Genomic DNA, 22,184 nt, shown 5'->3' on the forward strand with positions numbered 1-22,184 from the left:
TCATCCACCTTAACTAGCACGTCCTCCAAGACACCTCTCGGTACCTTGACAGAACGATCTGCCAGCTGCAGTGTAATCGGAGTCGATCTCATCTCTTCTAGCCTGAAAGAATCAAAGAAATATCCGGGCAGAATGTTCACGCTTGCTCCAAGATCGAGCAATGCGCGTTCTATCCGGATGTTCCCTATAGTACACGCAATGATAGGGGCTCCAGGGTCCTTGAGCTTTGGTGGTGTCTGATGCTGAAGTACTGAACTCACCTGCTCAGTCAGATGGACCCTGTTAGGAACTCGCTCTCTAGATTTCCTCTTCTGCGTACATAGCTCCTTCAGGAATTTGGCATATGCCGGCACCTGCTGGATCGCATCAAGCAAAGGTAGGTAGATCTGCACATGCTTGAATATATCAAGCATGTCCTGGATCTTCGCACCTTGCTTTCCTCTATATCCGGAAGACTCTAATGCTTTGGGATAGGGTGGCGGGGGAATATACTCTGCTAGCTCCTCCTCTTTGTGAGAAGGCTCACTCCTATCCTTCTTCTTTGAGGATGAAGATAAAGATGATGATGAAGATGATGGTGGGGATGAGGATGATGGCTGAGCCGACGAAGGTGAAACAATGGTCTCTGGCTCCTCTACCCTCTCTCTACTCTCTCTCTCTCTGCTCTCGACGTGATACTCACGTCCACTCCTTAAGGCCATAACTGATTTAGCTTGCTGTTGTGTCTCAGTATGAAATAGGCCTCCAGTCATCTGGTCCTTACCCTTCGGGTTCATGACAGCCTGACTCGGCAATGTACCCTCGGGTCTCCTACTAATAGCCTCAGCTAACTGTCCCATTTGCGACTCTAACTTCGCAATGGACTGCGTATGCGAGCTCAAAATCTGGCTACACTTCTCGAAGGCGTTCTGATTAGAGGTTTTCACCTCTTGGAATGCCTGGAGAAGTCTCTCCTCAAAAGATGTATGCGGGGCAGACTTCTGCTGAATCGGGGGAGTGACAGAAGAAGAAGAAGACTGAGAATAGTTCGGTCTTTGAAATGACTGAGTAAAAGATGGTTGCCGAACTGGCTGAGAGGAAGTAGGCATCTGCATGGAAGACTGTGGATTCTTCCATGAAAAATTGGGATGGTTACGCCAACCCGGATTGTATGTCGATGAAAATGGGTTATTTGGCGGTCTGACGTAACCCTGAGTTGCCTGAACTTGTTCTTGAACAAATTCAGGGTACTGAGCTGCCGAAGGGCACTCAGTGATCTCGTGTGCCGGACTGGCACAAAGAGTACACACCTGCTGTGTAGTGGATGGTCCTGAGAGAAGCTGGTCCAGCTTCTGAGCAATCATGTCTACCTTGCACTGTAGTGCAGTAGATGGACCAACTTCAAGAACACCAGCTTTCTTCTGAATGCTGGGTGTGGCTCTATCAGAATGAGAGCTCGAAGCATGGTGGAGAGAATTCTCGGCCAATGTATCAAATAACCTCCATGCTTCATCCTCGCTCTTCAGCATGAATGTCCCTCCACATGAAGAGTCGATCATCTGACGATTCTTGTCAGACAATCCATCATAGAAGCTCTGCACCAATTGCCATTTCGGCACCTGATGATGGGGACATTTCCTGAGGAGATCCTTCATTCTCTCCCAGGTCTCATGAAAGCGCTCACCATCTAGCTCTGAAAAGCTAGTGATGGCTCTACGATATTGGTTCGTACGACCAATGGGAAAATATTTCTGAAGAAACTCCTGTTGCAATTGATCCCATGACTCTATTTCTACAGAATCTAAGGACTTTAGCCAATACTTGGCTTTGTCCTTCAATGAAAAGGGAAATAGAGTCAACCTTAAAGCATCATCATCGAAATTCTGTATCTTAACAGTAGAACAGATTTCGAGGAATTCATCTAAATGTCTGTAGGGATCCTCATGACTAAGGCAATAAAAGGATGGAAGCATCTGAATAATGTTGGCCTTAATCTCATAATGCGGCGCTCCTACATCGGGTCTCCGAATGCAGGATGCCTGAACATAGTCTGTGGAAATGAAGTATTCCCGCAGAGGGCGTGAAAGAACTGGGGGTGGAGGTGGAGGATCCATGTCAGCCATTGTTGCCGAACTTCGATGAGAATGTAAAATTCTCTCTGGGTTGTCAACAAATGGGTGTAATGGGGTTCCTAGACCTCGTCGACCCTGCATACACTGGTACTAAGACCAGATGTAAGCAAATGACCTAACTCTAAATCTAAACTACACAGGTACTAAAATGTAAATAACACAAAATAAACAACTACTAAACAAATATGCTAAACTAATTATGTCAGAATGATCTAACTAAGTAAATGAAATAACAAATTAAACTACTCTAAAGTACTGAAAAGATAAATACAGGAAATCACAAACTAAGTTTTTCTAAAACCCACCTGTCTAATCGCTCCTTGCAGAATGAATTTCAAGTGAATCCTAGAAAGACAGAACGTGAATCCTATATTTACTAACTATGTTAATCCTATATTCACTTACTAATCCTAGTAACTAAAAATAAAACAACTAATTAACTAAAACCAATTAATAAATCAAACTCTAAGAAATAAAGTAATTAATTCGCCGTTCCCCGGCAACGGCGCCAAAATTTGGTTGATATTTTAGAATGCTCTTTTTAAAACAATTATTTTCAATAAAACTTTGGAAAATTGTCAACCAAAAATATAAAAACCGACTTTCCACAAAGTGGTAAGTACGGGTCGAATCCTCAGGGAACAGGAATTAACCACGATATTTCTAGAAAATTTAATTTATTAATGACAAATGTCAATCCACAATTATAAAGTTAATACAACTACAATTAATTACTAAAATGAAAATAAACAAGCAATCAGTCTTCTGCTCCACACCAAGGGTATTTCCGTCTTTTCGCCAATTATTCGCTCCTCACAGTTGGAAAATAACCCTGGAAACTAAATATTCTTTATGACCTAAAAATACAGAAAAATACAAAGTTAATATTCTATTCTAATAAGGCAAATAATAACTAAAACTAATTCTACTTTTACGAAAATAATAAAACAAATGCTATTTATCAAACAAAAATTAAATAAAATACTAAATTAATTCTAAAATTGACCAAATTAATTCTACTAATGCTGTATGATGATTATGCAACTCCTAAAATGCAAAAACTACTGAAAACAAGTCTAAATTGCCGAAACTAAGAAAATTACGAAACTGCCCCTAACTAGTGTAAAATAGCATTCTGACAGGTTATCGGAAAACCGCTGTTTGACAGGGCAAACGAGGTCCGATTTTCCCAAAATTTGTTCTGTTCTGCAACGGACAGATTAAACAAACTGACAGTTTTTACAGAATTGAAAAACAGTATCTAAAACTCCAGATGTAAGCGTTTCAAATCTGGGAAAAATCAGGATATCGACAGTCCTGTAAATTGAAATCCAGAAAAAGCGGTTTTCACAAAACGCTTAAAAATCAGACCAAATCAACTCCGAATGAGCTGAAATTTGGTCTGCAGTTAAATAACACGTCAATAAAGTGAATAGAAGAAAAAAATTTGGAAAACACAGAGTTTTTGCACAGAAAATAATGCTAATGCGACAGGGAAAAAATCTGGTTTTTATTTCAATGCACTATTCACTATATGAATCTATTTTAAACACTATGAACGTAATCTAACTATAATGCAGACTTAAATAATCCTATATGACAGATTATATGCTGATATTGAATATGATAAAACTAAATGAGATCTAAATAACAAATGATATGCATTTCATGACTGTGCACTGAATGGGCTAATGATGCAAATGTTCCTAAAGTACTAATACATGCAAGTAGCTATATGCATAAGACATGCAATACACATAAACTAGATACAACTATGCTAACTAAACTATTAATAATAAAAAGAAATTAACAAGCACACATTAAATCAACCAATGATAAAATCTACTTAAAATGATTAAATAAATAACTAAACTAACTATTCTAAAGACAATATGAATTAAATCTAAATGAGAAGAGACCACTAAAGAACCATGGGGTGCAGACTTTGGAATAGGACTAGGGTTGACTCAACTAGGCTCTGTCTTGACTTAACTAGGTTCGGGTTGGCCTAGGTGGGCTCGGTTTGGTTTGACTAGGCTAGAGTTGGGTTAGGTAGGCTTGATTAACTTAAGTTGGGTTAGGTTTGACTTGGACTAAATTGGATTCGGTCTAGGTTTGGTTTACTCAACTAGGCTTATACTAGAGGCACGACTCACCTAACCACGTCATTTAGGTTGACTAGGTTAGGTTAGGTGAAGTAGGTAGGATAGATTGACTCAACCTGGGTTGGACTCGGTCTTGACTAGGGTTAGGTTTTGACTAAGTTAGGTTTGACTAAGACTAGGTTGGACGCGGTCTAGGCTCGGCTAGGTTTGGTTCTGGGGTTGACTTAGCCAACTAGGGGCGGTTTGATTTAGGTGGCTCGGTTGACTTGACTTGGACTTGGTTAGGGTTAGGTTTAGGTCTTGGACTCGGTTTAGGTTTGACCTAACTAGTTGGGTTCGGTTTTTAGTTAACTTAGTCAACTAGGTTCGGTTGACTTAAGTGGACTCGGTTTGCCTTGGATAGGGTTGGTTTAACTTGGCTAAGACTGACTCAACTTGGTTTAGACTAAGGTTTGACTTGAGTTAGGTCTAGGTCTTTGACTCGGTTTAGGTATTGGTCTTGGACTTGGGCTTATTAAGACTAGGTTGAACTCGGTTTAGGGTTGACTTAGTCAACTAGGCTCGAATGGGGTAAGGTAAGCTCAGTTGACTCAAACTAAGGTTGACTTGACTAGGCTCAAGTAGGTTGAACTAGGTTTGACTCGATCTAGGGTTTGGGTTGACTCCACTAAGCTTGACTAAAGTTGGGCTTTGGTCTTAGACTCGACCTAGGTGTGGTTTAGGCTTTGACTTAGGCTAGGCTAGGTTTTGACTAGACTCAAAGGGGGTGTAGACTAGGGGTTGACTCGACCTACCTCGGTTTGACTAGGTTAGGTCTAGACTAAAGTAGTAACCTCCTAATTAAGCTACAATTAATCCAAAGTTCACGATTTTAATGGAGAAGGTTGGAAAAGGAATGTAATAATTACCAAATTCAAAATTTTGAAATGCTTTGGATTCTCAAAAATCGCTCCATTTAAAGAGGGAGTTACACTCCTTAATTGCCTTTAAAGCTCCTTTTGGAAAAATGGAAAGACCAATCTAAAAATACACGATTTTTGCTTTTCAAGATGGAATTAAAATACTTTTAATACTCTATGGAAATCGTGTAGCCTAGATTGGAATTTTTGTTTAATGCCAAAAACACTTTCCAAAGTTAAGAGTAACTCCTTCTTTAATACCCATTCAAAATTCAAATTTTCCTTAAATGCCTCACTTCTCAAAAATCGCCAACCTCTAAAAGGGCTACTTTCTAAACTAATATAATTAATTCTACCTAGGGAATAAAAGGAATTAAATAAAAAACGATTTCCTAGGAGTTAATGCTAACCTAATTCCCAAAACCTACTTAATTAACCCCTAAAAACGGCTAGGAAAGAAAACCCTAATACATTGAACCTAGACACCTTCCTAACTCAATTAATGACAATTAATAATTTCTAAAAATTCGACCAAGAGCTCAAGGGGAGCTCTAATGGCTGCCGCCCCTCCTTGGGGAAGAAGAAGACTAAAAAAAATGAAAAGAATAAAAAAAAATAATCTTAAACAAAAAAAACGACTTACTAAGGAATCTTATTTTGATAGAACTAAATTAAAATATGATGAAAAGAACTACTAACTCCCCTAAATGCAAACATTAACAGCACTATGCTGGAGTTTATTTAAAAACGTAAATAAAAATAAAAATTCGACTCTTGTAATTTTTGTTTTTCAATAGATTCAAAACACCAAAAACACAAAATGCTAAAAACGATTATTTAGAATTGTCCTAAACGAATTAAATGAATTAACACAACTTTATAATGCTGTTAACACCCAAAACACACAGCAAACACACGGTTTATCAACATCAACACACACATTTAACCCAAATACAAAGATCGGCTAGAACAATCCTAGCCGATTTTTTTTTCTTTTTCCAAAAATGAAATCAAAACAAGACAAGCAAAACCCACGAACAAAATGAATTAAAATAAACTTTTTAGGGTAGGATTTTCAGCAAAGCAACACAATACACATGCTGGACAAAAAAAATTCAGAACAAAGAAAAATATTTTTGTGAAAATCAAGAATCGGCTAGAATAAGTCTAGCCGATTTTTTGGATTTTTCTTTTTAATTAAAACCAAATGCAACCCACACAAAAACCGAATAATGTAAATCAAAATAAACACCTTTTTTATTGGATTTTCAGTAGAACAGACCCATGAATCCCTATGAAAAATTTGAAGGATCGGCTAGATGAAGATCTAGTCGATTTTAATGAAAAGAATGAAAACTCTAAAAAAAATTTGATTTCAATGAATCAAACAAACAAACAAACCTAAGCTAACATGCTGGCCTATGCACGAACTCTATTCTAAGGTTGAAAACAAGAAGAAAACAAGAAACACTCAGAAAATAAAGAAGAGAAAACCAACACTCACTTTCGGTTTTAGCTAGAAGAGAAGGAAGAAGAAGACCTACCTTTTGGAAGATCCGACGACCGGGGGGATGAAGAAGAGCGGACCGTGGCTGAAGATTGACGTCCTATACAGTTCGAGAATGCTATACTTCACCAAAAACGGCACCTTTTGCAACTGCTACACGTTGGAGATCCACCGACGATGGAATGTGAGCCGATTCTCGATCGGAGGTTGTAGAAAGCCGGATGGAGGTAGGGCCGGCTCACCTTGGTGGTGTGTTGCGCACTCCCGCCCAAGGTTAATGGTCTCCACCTCTGCTACACCTGCAAAAATACAGAAAAATGGTGAATACTACAGCAAGGAACAAGAAAGAAATGAAAAGAACACAAAGGGAATCGAGATATGCTTGGAAACCAAGCATAGGCCGATCTTCAATGGCCAAAACGTTGGGGAAGATGGAGAGGAAGGAGATGCTGCTGTAGAGTCACTGTAGGGGGCGTCCAAACACAGCCAAAGACACCTAGGGTTCTTGAAAAAAAAACTATTTATAGTTTTGACCTTTTTCAAAAAGAGTGTTAAAAAATAAAATATTGCTAGGCGCCACTTTCTGGGGGGTTTTCAGAAAAACTTTTTGAAATGGATATGGATAGGCATGTGGGTTGGGTTTTGGGCTTTCTAAGAGTTGATCCAAGGTCCAATTGACCTAATTGGGTCGGATATGGATCCGATCCACCTCGAAATCCGTGCCCAAACACTGAAATAGCCATAACTCTCTCATTTTAACTCTGATTTTTCTGAAATTTGAACCATAGCCCCTTACTATCAAAACACATCTAAACATGGGTTTAAAACCTTAAACTTGATACAAAATGCATGAAAAACTTTTTTACATGATGTGCATTTCATGCATCATCAAATACCCCCATGCTTGAATGTTTGTTAGTCCCTTAACAAACCCTAATTATGATATGCAACGAAGACAAGAAATCCTAAGCATGAATGCATAATACTAACTCACTTTCGTAGGAATCACGGTTGCATTTAGCGTATGCAACAAGCCCTTTAAACCCCTAGCTTATACTAGTGGACGAGTAAGGTCTCGTGAGGGTTTGCAGAGATGCTACCCACAAACATCAATGAAGTGCGAGGATGATTTTTCAAAAATATTAGGCTCTTAAGAATGCAGTTGTAATAAATATTTCATGTAATTGACATTCTCAAAACAAGTTTAAAAATCTCATGCCACCACAGTAAAAATTCTTTTTTCTTCCCTTTTCTAATATTGTAGCTAGTTCATGATTTTTCTCTGAAAGTCAAGTATTCTCGTGTTTTACTCATTTATTCTCACTTGTATATTTTTTGCACAGTAATACACATTTATGCCTAAGCAATGAAAAATTTCTCATTCAGCACATTCTTTTCTTTCATTTTCACTCTTTTTTCAACTTTTGATCTCTTGCGCATTCTTCTCATATGAGCACTATTTCGAATAGTCAGTTTTCGTGACCCGTGTAGCGAGCTTTGGGTCAATGACTCCCAAGTCGGCCGACCTTAGGGCACTAGATACAGAGTATCCCTTGGACTTAATTGCTCGAGTCACTAGACCTTCTATTCTAATAGTTTACGTATAGTCTACCTCTCGTCATGTTTAATGTCTCTATCTCTTAGGCTTTCTATGCAGTCCATGTAACAAGCTTTCGAACCGGTGGCTCCCAAGTCAGCTGGCTTTGGGGCACCAGGTGTAAAACACCCTTCAGATTCTACTTACTCGAACTACAAAGGCCACAGATATCGACTTAGACAAGAAGATGATCTCCTTCGTTATCCTTTTCGTTAAGATACTCAAACACTTCATCTCGTGTCTGAGTTCCACTACTAGGATTCACGAAGACATCAACAACTAAACGTAGCTCTATTCTTTTAAACTCATTTTTCAAACACATCTTTCCATTGCTTATTTCTTTCAGAAAACATACTGTGCATACTTATACTAAAGTGATTCAAAATTTTCTAACAATCAAATACTATCTTTTCTTTGAATTTTCTCATGAATAACTACTCTATTTGACTCAGTTCAGAAAATAAAATTTTTATGGGGCTTAAAAATTTATAAACTGTTAGATTATGCCAAAAACAATCATATATGCTACACTTTGTTCTCAAATGCCTACTTTGATTACCAGTCATACAAAAATAATAAAAAAAAAATTGACATTTTTGTGTGCATGCATCTAAACCACCCCCCCATGCTTGAATGACATTGTCCCTAGTGGCATACAAAATGAATAAAAATGTAATGCAAATGCACATTAAAAGACACTAACAAAAATATGGGAGAAAGGATAGATACAACCTGATTTGCTCTGAGCTTCTGAAGTTGATTTTCATCTGATCCTTGAATTCTTTGAAAGCTCTTCTCTGTACCTGGTAATTGATACACTAAATGTTAAGTTCATCCTGCATACATCAAAACACAAATTAGCACATGTGAAATGAAATACTAAATAAATAAAAACTCTGAAATGAAAAAGAAATAATGTACATATGATACATCCCTCTGGTCGAATCCTCATGCCTTCGTGAGATGCACTATCTCACACTCACCATCCTGCAAGGCATCTGAAATGAAGGGCTTCAATCTTTGCCCATTTACCTTGAATGTACCTTGGGTCATAGGATCGAATAATGTCACTGCTCCATGGGGAAATACTTCTTTCACAATGTACGGACCTGTCCATCTCGATCTTAACTTCCCTGGGAATAAATGTAAACGAGAATTGTATAGCCACACTTTCTGATCTGGCTCAAACACTTTTCTGACAATATGCTTATCATGAAATGCTTTTGTGCGAGCTTTGTATAATTTGGCATTCTCATATGCATCATTCCTGAGTTCTTCTAATTCTGAGAGCTGCAGTGCTCTCTCTTTGCCAGCCTGGGTGAGGTCAAAATTCAATTTCTTGATAGCCCAATACACTCTATGTTCTAGCTCGACAGGAAGATGGCATGCTTTCCCGAATACAAGGCGATACGGAGACATGCCAATGGGAGTCTTAAATGCAGTTCTATATGCCCAAAGTGCATCATCTAAGCGCTGGGACCAATCCTTGCGGTCCGGACGAACTGTCTTTTCTAAAATTCGCTTAATCTCCCTATTGGACACTTCAACCTGTCCACTAGTCTGCGAATGATATGGAGTGGTGAATCTATGATTGACAGAATATCTTCTCAACAGAGAAGCTATCTGTATATTCCTAAAATGCTTGCCACCATCGCTAATCATCGCATGTGGCACCCCAAAACGACTGAAAATGTTGTGCTTAATGAACTTAAGCACTACTCTGTGATCGTTGGTCTTGGTTGCCACAGCCTCGACCCACTTGGACACATAATCAACCGCCACCAGAATGTATAAATTTCCGAAGGAAGGCGGAAATGGTCCCATAAAATCAATGCCCCAAACATCAAAAATCTCGACTATCAAAATCGGAAGCAAGGGCATCATGTCCCTCTTGGACATGTTCCCAATCTGCTGGCATCGCAGGCATCGCCTACAGAACTCATGAGCATCCCTGTGGAGTGTGGGCCAATAAAATCCTGACTGCAAAACTTTTGCAGCGGTCTTCCTACTACTAAAATGCCCTCCACAGGCTAATGAATGGGAAAACTTCAAAATGGACTGGTACTCCTCCTCCGGAACACATCTCCTAATGATCTGGTCAGCACAGTATTTGAACAACTCTGGTTCATCCCAATAATAGTGCCTTACCTGAGATAGGAATCTCTCACGCTCATTCTTGTTCCAATGCTTAGGTATCTGCCTCGAAACCAGATAGTTCACAATATCTGCAAACCAGGGTAATTGCGATGTGCTGACTGACATGATCTGCTCGTCGGGAAAAGAATCACTGATCGGCCTCTTATCCTGTGTGGTCTCCACGATCAGTCTGGAAAGATGGTCTGCTACTACATTCTTGCTTCCTTTCTTATCTCGAATCTCGAGATCAAACTCCTGTAGTAGTAGGACCCAACGAATCAATCTCGGTTTGGTGTCTTTCTTATTCAACAAGTATTTTAATGCAGAATGGTCAGAATAGACAACCACCTTCGAACCGAGTAAATAGGACCTAAATTTATCCAATGCGAAAACTACCGCAAGTAGTTCCTTCTCTGTCGTAGTATAATTCATCTGGGCATCAGACAGGGTTCTACTCGCATAATAAATCACATAGGGCTTCCTATCAATGCGTTGTCCTAAAATGGCCCCCATAGCGTAATCAGATGCATCGCACATAATCTCAAATGGGAGAGTCCAATCTGGAGGTCTCAAAATAGGTGCAGTAATCAAGGCCTCTTTGAGAATCTCAAAGGCCTTCATACAATCCTCACCGAAAACAAATGGCTGGTCTTTCTCCAATAACATGCAAAGCGGTCGAGAGATTTTGCTGAAATCTTTTATGAACTGCCTGTAGAATCCCGCATGCCCTAAAAATGATCGAATCTGCCTCACAGAGGTGGGTGGAGTCAAACGGGAAATGGATTCCACCTTCGCTCTGTCAACCTCAATACCACGCTTGAACACAATGTGTCCAAGCACAATCTCCTCCTGGACCATAAAATGGCTCTTTTCCCAACTCAGGACGAGATTGGTCTCCACACACCTACTCAGTACTCGAGCAAGTTTTTGGAGGCAATCTTCAAAAGAAGAGCCATACACTGAAAAGTCGTCCATAAAAACTTCCATCACATCATCAATCATGTCCGAGAAGATAGCAAGCATGCACCTCTGAAAAGTAGCCGGGGCATTACAGAGCCCAAAAGGCATACGTCTAAACGCGAAGGTGCCATAAGGACATGTAAACGTGGTCTTCTCCTGGTCGTCAGGATGGACAGCTACCTGATTGTATCCTGAATATCCATCTAGAAAGCAGTAGTAGCTCTGTCCTGCGAGTCACTCTAAGATCTGATCAATGAATGACAATGGGAAATGATCTTTCCTAGTTGCCACATTCAGCTTCCTATAATCGATGCAGACTCGCCATCCTGTAGTGGTCCTCATCGGAATTCTCTCACCCTTCTCATTCTCAACCACAGTGAGTCCTGACTTCTTCGGCACAACTTGAATCGGACTGACCCACTGGCTATCAGAAATAGGGTAAATGATTCTGGCATCCAACCACTTCACCACCTCTTTCTTCACCACTTCCTTCATGTTGGGATTTAGCCTTCTCTGCATATCCCTAAATGGCTTGACTTCCTCATTACAATGGATCCTATGCATGCAGAATGAAGGATCAATCCCCTTCAGATCAGCAACTCCCCAGCCAATCGCTGCCTTGTGCTCTCGAAGAATAGTCAGCAATCTCTGTTCCTGCTCCTCAGTGAGCAAGGATGAGATGATCACAGGCAGAGTCTCATCATCTCCGAGGTATGCATACTTGAGTGAATCCGGTAAGGGTTTCAACTCAAGTTTCGGAGGCGACTCGATCGACGATTTGGCGGGGGTCTCCGCAAGTGGTGGAAGAGGCTCCCTGACAGCTCCCCAAGGTGGTCTCTCTGACGACACTCTAGACACATCTACACTATCTACACCGCTATTCTTCTCTATATGGTACAAATCTAAAGAATCCTCAGTAATGTACAACTCGGGCTGCTCCTCCACTAACTCCTGTGCAATGTCTACATGAAAGCAGTCCATGTCTCCTGCTGGTCCCATTGCGGCATTGAAAATATTCAACTTGACCTTTCGATTGCCGAATGAGAGATCCATGGCTCCGGTCCTACAGTTGATGCACGCATTGGCAGTCGCCAAGAATGGTCTGCCTAAAATAATCGGAGTCTGATGCTGGCTGTCTACTCCTTCCATATCAAGAATAATGAAATCGACTGGAAAATAAAAGTCATCCACCTTAACTAGCACGTCCTCCAAGACACCTCTCGGTACCTTGACAGAACGATCTGCCAGCTGCAGTGTAATCGGAGTCGATCTCATCTCTTCTAGCCCGAAAGAATCAAAGAAATATCCGGGCAGAATGTTCACGCTTGCTCCAAGATCGAGCAATGCGCGTTCTATCCGGATGTTCCCTATAGTACACGCAATGATAGGGGCTCCAGGGTCCTTGAGCTTTGGTGGTGTCTGATGCTGAAGTACTGAACTCACCTGCTCAGTCAGATGGACCCTGTTAGGAACTCGCTCTCTAGATTTCCTCTTCTGCGTACATAGCTCCTTCAGGAATTTGGCATATGCCGGCACCTGCTGGATCGCATCAAGCAAAGGTAGGTAGATCTGCACATGCTTGAATATATCAAGCATGTCCTGGATCTTCGCACCTTGCTTTCCTCTATATCCGGAAGACTCTAATGCTTTGGGATAGGGTGGCGGGGGAATATACTCTGCTAGCTTCTCCTCTTTGTGAGAAGGCTCACTCCTATCCTTCTTCTTTGAGGATGAAGATAAAGATGATGATGAAGATGATGGTGGGGATGAGGATGATGGCTGAGCCGACGAAGGTGAAACAATGGTCTCTGGCTCCTCTACCCTCTCTCTACTCTCTCTCTCTCTGCTCTCGACGTGATACTCACGTCCACTCCTTAAGGCCATAACTGATTTAGCTTGCTGTTGTGTCTCAGTATGAAATAGGCCTCCAGTCATCTGGTCCTTACCCTTCGGGTTCATGACAGCCTGACTCGGCAATGTACCCTCGGGTCTCCTACTAATAGCCTCAGCTAACTGTCCCATTTGCGACTCTAACTTCGCAATGGACTGCGTATGCGAGCTCAAAATCTGGCTACACTTCTCGAAGGCGTTCTGATTAGAGGTTTTCACCTCTTGGAATGCCTGGAGAAGTCTCTCCTCAAAAGATGTATGCGGGGCAGACTTCTGCTGAATCGGGGGAGTGACAGAAGAAGAAGAAGACTGAGAATAGTTCGGTCTTTGAAATGACTGAGTAAAAGATGGTTGCCGAACTGGCTGAGAGGAAGTAGGCATCTGCATGGAAGACTGTGGATTCTTCCATGAAAAATTGGGATGGTTACGCCAACCCGGATTGTATGTCGATGAAAATGGGTTATTTGGCGGTCTGACGTAACCCTGAGTTGCCTGAACTTGTTCTTGAACAAATTCAGGGTACTGAGCTGCCGAAGGGCACTCAGTGATCTCGTGTGCCGGACTGGCACAAAGAGTACACACCTGCTGTGTAGTGGATGGTCCTGAGAGAAGCTGGTCCAGCTTCTGAGCAATCATGTCTACCTTGCACTGTAGTGCAGTAGATGGACCAACTTCAAGAACACCAGCTTTCTTCTGAATGCTGGGTGTGGCTCTATCAGAATGAGAGCTCGAAGCATGGTGGAGAGAATTCTCGGCCAATGTATCAAATAACCTCCATGCTTCATCCTCGCTCTTCAGCATGAATGTCCCTCCACATGAAGAGTCGATCATCTGACGATTCTTGTCAGACAATCCATCATAGAAGCTCTGCACCAGTTGCCATTTCGGCACCTGATGATGGGGACATTTCCTGAGGAGATCCTTCATTCTCTCCCAGGTCTCATGAAAGCGCTCACCATCTAGCTCTGAAAAGCTAGTGATGGCTCTACGATATTGGTTCGTACGACCAATGGGAAAATATTTCTGAAGAAACTCCTGTTGCAATTGATCCCATGACTCTATTTCTACAGAATCTAAGGACTTTAGCCAATACTTGGCTTTGTCCTTCAATGAAAAGGGAAATAGAGTCAACCTTAAAGCATCATCATCGAAATTCTGTATCTTAACAGTAGAACAGATTTCGAGGAATTCATCTAAATGTCTGTAGGGATCCTCATGACTAAGGCAATAAAAGGATGGAAGCATCTGAATAATGTTGGCCTTAATCTCATAATGCGGCGCTCCTACATCGGGTCTCCGAATGCAGGATGCCTGAACATAGTCTGTGGAAATGAAGTATTCCCGCAGAGGGCGTGAAAGAACTGGGGGTGGAGGTGGAGGATCCATGTCAGCCATTGTTGCCGAACTTCGATGAGAATGTAAAATTCTCTCTGGGTTGTCAACAAATGGGTGTAATGGGGTTCCTAGACCTCGTCGACCCTGCATACACTGGTACTAAGACCAGATGTAAGCAAATGACCTAACTCTAAATCTAAACTACACAGGTACTAAAATGTAAATAACACAAAATAAACAACTACTAAACAAATATGCTAAACTAATTATGTCAGAATGATCTAACTAAGTAAATGAAATAACAAATTAAACTACTCTAAAGTACTGAAAAGATAAATACAGGAAATCACAAACTAAGTTTTTCTAAAACCCACCTGTCTAATCGCTCCTTGCAGAATGAATTTCAAGTGAATCCTAGAAAGACAGAACGTGAATCCTATATTTACTAACTATGTTAATCCTATATTCACTTACTAATCCTAGTAACTAAAAATAAAACAACTAATTAACTAAAACCAATTAATAAATCAAACTCTAAGAAATAAAGTAATTAATTCGCCGTTCCCCGGCAACGGCGCCAAAATTTGGTTGATATTTTAGAATGCTCTTTTTAAAACAATTATTTTCAATAAAACTTTGGAAAATTGTCAACCAAAAATATAAAAACCGACTTTCCACAAAGTGGTAAGTACGGGTCGAATCCTCAGGGAACAGGAATTAACCACGATATTTCTAGAAAATTTAATTTATTAATGACAAATGTCAATCCACAATTATAAAGTTAATACAACTACAATTAATTACTAAAATGAAAATAAACAAGCAATCAGTCTTCTGCTCCACACCAAGGGTATTTCCGTCTTTTCGCCAATTATTCGCTCCTCACAGTTGGAAAATAACCCTGGAAACTAAATATTCTTTATGACCTAAAAATACAGAAAAATACAAAGTTAATATTCTATTCTAATAAGGCAAATAATAACTAAAACTAATTCTACTTTTACGAAAATAATAAAACAAATGCTATTTATCAAACAAAAATTAAATAAAATACTAAATTAATTCTAAAATTGACCAAATTAATTCTACTAATGCTGTATGATGATTATGCAACTCCTAAAATGCAAAAACTACTGAAAACAAGTCTAAATTGCCGAAACTAAGAAAATTACGAAACTGCCCCTAACTAGTGTAAAATAGCATTCTGACAGGTTATCGGAAAACCGCTGTTTGACAGGGCAAACGAGGTCCGATTTTCCCAAAATTTGTTCTGTTCTGCAACTGACAGATTAAACAAACTGACAGTTTTTACAGAATTGAAAAACAGTATCTAAAACTCCAGATGTAAGCGTTTCAAATCTGGGAAAAATCAGGATATCGACAGTCCTGTAAATTGAAATCCAGAAAAAGCGGTTTTCACAAAACGCTTAAAAATCAGACCAAATCAACTCCGAATGAGCTGAAATTTGGTCTGCAGTTAAATAACACGTCAATAAAGTGAATAGAAGAAAAAAATTTGGAAAACACAGAGTTTTTGCACAGAAAATAATGCTAATGCGACAGGGAAAAAATCTGGTTTTTATTTCAATGCACTATTCACTATATGAATCTATTTTAAACACTATGAACGTAATCTAACTATAATGCAGACTTAAATAATCCTATATGACAGATTATATGCTGATATTGAATATGATAAAACTAAATGAGATCTAAATAACAAATGATATGCATTTCATGACTGTGCACTGAATGGGCTAATGATGCAAATGTTCCTAAAGTACTAATACATGCAAGTAGCTATATGCATAAGACATGCAATACACATAAACTAGATACAACTATGCTAACTAAACTATTAATAATAAAAAGAAATTAACAAGCACACATTAAATCAACCAATGATAAAATCTACTTAAAATGATTAAATAAATAACTAAACTAACTATTCTAAAGACAATATGAATTAAATCTAAATGAGAAGAGACCACTAAAGAACCATGGGGTGCAGACTTTGGAATAGGACTAGGGTTGACTCAACTAGGCTCTGTCTTGACTTAACTAGGTTCGGGTTGGCCTAGGTGGGCTCGGTTTGGTTTGACTAGGCTAGAGTTGGGTTAGGTAGGCTTGATTAACTTAAGTTGGGTTAGGTTTGACTTGGACTAAATTGGATTCGGTCTAGGTTTGGTTTACTCAACTAGGCTTATACTAGAGGCACGACTCACCTAACCACGTCATTTAGGTTGACTAGGTTAGGTTAGGTGAAGTAGGTAGGATAGATTGACTCAACCTGGGTTGGACTCGGTCTTGACTAGGGTTAGGTTTTGACTAAGTTAGGTTTGACTAAGACTAGGTTGGACGCGGTCTAGGCTCGGCTAGGTTTGGTTCTGGGGTTGACTTAGCCAACTAGGGGCGGTTTGATTTAGGTGGCTCGGTTGACTTGACTTGGACTTGGTTAGGGTTAGGTTTAGGTCTTGGACTCGGTTTAGGTTTGACCTAACTAGTTGGGTTCGGTTTTTAGTTAACTTAGTCAACTAGGTTCGGTTGACTTAAGTGGACTCGGTTTGCCTTGGATAGGGTTGGTTTAACTTGGCTAAGACTGACTCAACTTGGTTTAGACTAAGGTTTGACTTGAGTTAGGTCTAGGTCTTTGACTCGGTTTAGGTATTGGTCTTGGACTTGGGCTTATTAAGACTAGGTTGAACTCGGTTTAGGGTTGACTTAGTCAACTAGGCTCGAATGGGGTAAGGTAAGCTCAGTTGACTCAAACTAAGGTTGACTTGACTAGGCTCAAGTAGGTTGAACTAGGTTTGACTCGATCTAGGGTTTGGGTTGACTCCACTAAGCTTGACTAAAGTTGGGCTTTGGTCTTAGACTCGACCTAGGTGTGGTTTAGGCTTTGACTTAGGCTAGGCTAGGTTTTGACTAGACTCAAAGGGGGTGTAGACTAGGGGTTGACTCGACCTACCTCGGTTTGACTAGGTTAGGTCTAGACTAAAGTAGTAACCTCCTAATTAAGCTACAATTAATCCAAAGTTCACGATTTTAATGGAGAAGGTTGGAAAAGGAATGTAATAATTACCAAATTCAAAATTTTGAAATGCTTTGGATTCTCAAAAATCGCTCCATTTAAAGAGGGAGTTACACTCCTTAATTGCCTTTAAAGCTCCTTTTGGAAAAATGGAAAGACCAATCTAAAAATACACGATTTTTGCTTTTCAAGATGGAATTAAAATACTTTTAATACTCTATGGAAATCGTGTAGCCTAGATTGGAATTTTTGTTTAATGCCAAAAACACTTTCCAAAGTTAAGAGTAACTCCTTCTTTAATACCCATTCAAAATTCAAATTTTCCTTAAATGCCTCACTTCTCAAAAATCGCCAACCTCTAAAAGGGATACTTTCTAAACTAATATAATTAATTCTACCTAGGGAATAAAAGGAATTAAATAAAAAACGATTTCCTAGGAGTTAATGCTAACCTAATTCCCAAAACCTACTTAATTAACCCCTAAAAACGGCTAGGAAAGAAAACCCTAATACATTGAACCTAGACACCTTCCTAACTCAATTAATGACAATTAATAATTTCTAAAAATTCGACCAAGAGCTCAAGGGGAGCTCTAATGGCTGCCGCCCCTCCTTGGGGAAGAAGAAGACTAAAAAAAATGAAAAGAATAAAAAAAAATAATCTTAAACAAAAAAAACGACTTACTAAGGAATCTTATTTTGATAGAACTAAATTAAAATATGATGAAAAGAACTACTAACTCCCCTAAATGCAAACATTAACAGCACTATGCTGGAGTTTATTTAAAAACGTAAATAAAAATAAAAATTCGACTCTTGTAATTTTTGTTTTTCAATAGATTCAAAACACCAAAAACACAAAATGCTAAAAACGATTATTTAGAATTGTCCTAAACGAATTAAATGAATTAACACAACTTTATAATGCTGTTAACACCCAAAACACACAGCAAACACACGGTTTATCAACATCAACACACACATTTAACCCAAATACAAAGATCGGCTAGAACAATCCTAGCCGATTTTTTTTTCTTTTTCCAAAAATGAAATCAAAACAAGACAAGCAAAACCCACGAACAAAATGAATTAAAATAAACTTTTTAGGGTAGGATTTTCAGCAAAGCAACACAATACACATGCTGGACAAAAAAAAATTCAGAACAAAGAAAAATATTTTTGTGAAAATCAAGAATCGGCTAGAATAAGTCTAGCCGATTTTTTGGATTTTTCTTTTTAATTAAAACCAAATGCAACCCACACAAAAACCGAATAATGTAAATCAAAATAAACACCTTTTTTATTGGATTTTCAGTAGAACAGACCCATGAATCCCTATGAAAAATTTGAAGGATCGGCTAGATGAAGATCTAGTCGATTTTAATGAAAAGAATGAAAACTCTAAAAAAAAATTGATTTCAATGAATCAAACAAACAAACAAACCTAAGCTAACGTGCTGGCCTATGCACGAACTCTATTCTAAGGTTGAAAACAAGAAGAAAACAAGAAACACTCAGAAAATAAAGAAGAGAAAACCAACACTCACTTTCGGTTTTAGCTAGAAGAGAAGGAAGAAGAAGACCTACCTTTTGGAAGATCCGACGACCGGGGGGATGAAGAAGAGCGGACCGTGGCTGAAGATGGACGTCCTATACAGTTCGAGAATGCTATACTTCACCAAAAACGGCACCTTTTGCAACTGCTACACGTTGGAGATCCACCGACGATGGAATGTGAGCCGATTCTCGATCGGAGGTTGTAGAAAGCCGGATGGAGGTAGGGCCGACTCACCTTGGTGGTGTGTTGCGCACTCCCGCCCAAGGTTAATGGTCTCCACCTCTGCTACACCTGCAAAAATACAGAAAAATGGTGAATACTACATCAAGGAACAAGAAAGAAATGAAAAGAACACAAAGGGAATCGAGATATGCTTGGAAACCAAGCATAGGCCGATCTTCAATGGCCAAAACGTTGGGGAAGATGGAGAGGAAGGAGCTGCTGCTGTAGAGTCACTGTAGGGGGCGTCCAAACACAGCCAAAGACGCCTAGGGTTCTTGAAAAAAAAACTATTTATAGTTTTGACCTTTTTCAAAAAGAGTGTTAAAAAATAAAATATTGCTAGGCGCCACTTTCTGGGGGGTTTTCAGAAAAACTTTTTGAAATGGATATGGATAGGCGTGTGGGTTGGGTTTTGGGCTTTCTAAGAGTTGATCTAAGGTCCAATTGACCTAATTGGGTCGGATATGGATCCGATCCACCTCGAAATCTGTGCCCAAACACTGAAATAGCCATAACTCTCTCATTTTAACTCCGATTTTTCTGAAATTCAAACCATAGCCCCTTACTATCAAAACACATCTAAACATGGGTTTAAAACCTTAAACTTGATACAAAATGCATGAAAAACTTGTTTACATGATGTGCATTTCATGCATCATCACACATTATGAATAAGTAATGTTATTGTACTATATTTTTTATGTTCTTATCTATATTAGTTGTGTTGCTCATGAAATTGTACAACTCAAACTTCTTTGTATTCATATTCATTTTCTAAAGAACCTAGTGTTGGTTGCGTTATTTGACAAGAATTAAGATCTGCAACATAAATCGAGTTTAAAGTCATTGTGCATGTGCAAATTTATGTTTTGTAAGTATACAAAGTTGAAAAGATACCTTGTCAACTTCATTGAAATGATATAAAAAATCAGTGGTCTCCAAGCATGGACGAGCTCCATCTTGCATCTCTTTAGTTTTGATAATTTGATATGAACAATTAATATTTACCAGTTAGTTTCTATTAGTCTGTAGAAAAAAAATCAAAAACCTCACTTTCGATACTCATAGAGAAATAGGGATAAGGTAAATGATATTGGCAGTGTCATTCTGCTGACCATGTCCATCTTGTGGGCCATTTGGAGTCTTTCTATGAATTTTGCTAAGATGCTACAAAAGAGAAATATGTAATACATTTTTATTAGATTCAAATGAGTGTACATACAAATATAACAAATGAATGAATATACAAACCTAATACTTACGTCACTTGCCAACAAAGTTTCTTCATAAAATTCATGCTCTTTCAGTTTTGGTGGCCCTTTGCTTTCAGTGTCAACAACTTGTTCTCATTACCAATTGAAAAATAAATATAAAAACATGCATAAAATTGTACCAATGGTTGTATACACACATGACTCAAGACATTGATTATATCTCATGCACCACAGCTAGGTCTTTGCTTGGGGGTTGGGGTGGGGGCTTGAATATCTTTTTGTTGTCATGTTTTTCTTTATGTTTATAAGTATTCATCGTGAACTACCTAAGATACTATAAAAAAACCTAAATATAGTAAACACTATATAATAAATCCTGTGAAAAACATACAAAAAACATCCACAATGACAACTAAACACAAATACACATGAAACTATTAAATAATTATATCTACAACAAAATAAAAAGTTCAGAAAAAAATAACACAAATATGCAAGGGGCTATGGAATTTGACCTAACTTGAGAACTCGATGAGAAGGATATAGTAATCTTGTCAGAATGCAACAATTTTTTTTTACGAAAATTGCCACAAGGGAAGAGGGAAAATGGGGAGGGTTTTAGAGGAAAAAGATTAGAGTTCTTTCCATAAACAAGCGAGAAAATGAAACAAAATGAACAAAAATGACTTTATATGATTCAATGAGCTTGCGAATTTCACATAACTTCATAACATATTATATTTGCAAAACGCCACTTATTTATGGATCTTATCAGTGACTTAAATGAGATCCACATGACCCTATACAAACTTAGTACTATGTATATGAATTTAGTAAAATATTTGTGAAGTTTCTAAGATTTCAGTTAATGAAAGTTTGTATGTTTGGTTATGCGAACTTCGTACAATATGTGAATTTAGTGAAATATTTGCGAACTTCAACATGTGTGAGTAACAGGAGGTCTGTGAGGTCCGCAAAAAAAAAAATCTTGTGAATCTACCTTTAAGTGAGAGGGTGTGATACTCGAAGAGTGTACCAATATGTTGCGCGAACCTCAGGAGGTCCATTATCTGAAGGTTAAAATTATCATTTTAACGGCAAACAATTATGATTTTTGGATATTGGGCATATTTTAAAAAATTATAGGGTTTTTTAGAAAACGTGTCATTTTTATTGTATAATACGATCATTTTCCGATTCTAAAAACTGCTCCCTTAAAAAAAAGAGAGAGAAGGAAAAGGGACGTGGTTTATGTACATAACACATTGTAATCATGGTCTAAGAGGGCTCCACACACCCATATAGGTGGGCCAACTTAATATGTTCGCTCCAAGCCCAAGAATATCTCGAATTCGACACCCCAGGCTAGTGTTGGTAAACTAGCCGAGTGAACCAAGCTTGAGCTGTTCAGGCTCAGTTCATTAAGGGTACACCCCTGCTTGGGCTTGGCTCGTGAGATCATCATGAGCGCCCGAGCTAAGCCAAGCCCGAGTTCGTTTCAGGTTGAGCTTTAGAAGCCAATAACAAGCTGGTTCTACAGAAATTATTTTTTATGTATTTTTTAAAGCTTAATAATATATAAAATATATATTATATATAATACATGTATAAAACATATA

The 22,184-nt window shown here is 38.8% G+C and overlaps 2 non-coding genes across 2 annotated transcripts; both read left to right on the top strand.

The window, feature by feature from the left end:
* Nucleotides 1-1,596: 1,596 nt before the first annotated feature.
* LOC149842540 (small nucleolar RNA R71) lies at nucleotides 1,597-1,699 on the top strand. The gene has a single exon (XR_016431201.1). It is a non-coding gene; the product is annotated as a small nucleolar RNA R71 (small nucleolar RNA).
* A 12,395-nt stretch (nucleotides 1,700-14,094) lies between these two features.
* LOC149842541 (small nucleolar RNA R71) lies at nucleotides 14,095-14,197 on the top strand. Its single transcript, XR_016431202.1, has one exon. It is a non-coding gene; the product is annotated as a small nucleolar RNA R71 (small nucleolar RNA).
* Nucleotides 14,198-22,184: the final 7,987 nt, after the last annotated feature.

This window comes from Nuphar pumila, chromosome 3 (genome assembly GCF_984573655.1).
Source record: "Nuphar pumila chromosome 3, dmNupPumi1.hap1.1, whole genome shotgun sequence".
Classification (NCBI taxonomy): Eukaryota; Viridiplantae; Streptophyta; class Magnoliopsida; order Nymphaeales; family Nymphaeaceae; genus Nuphar; species Nuphar pumila.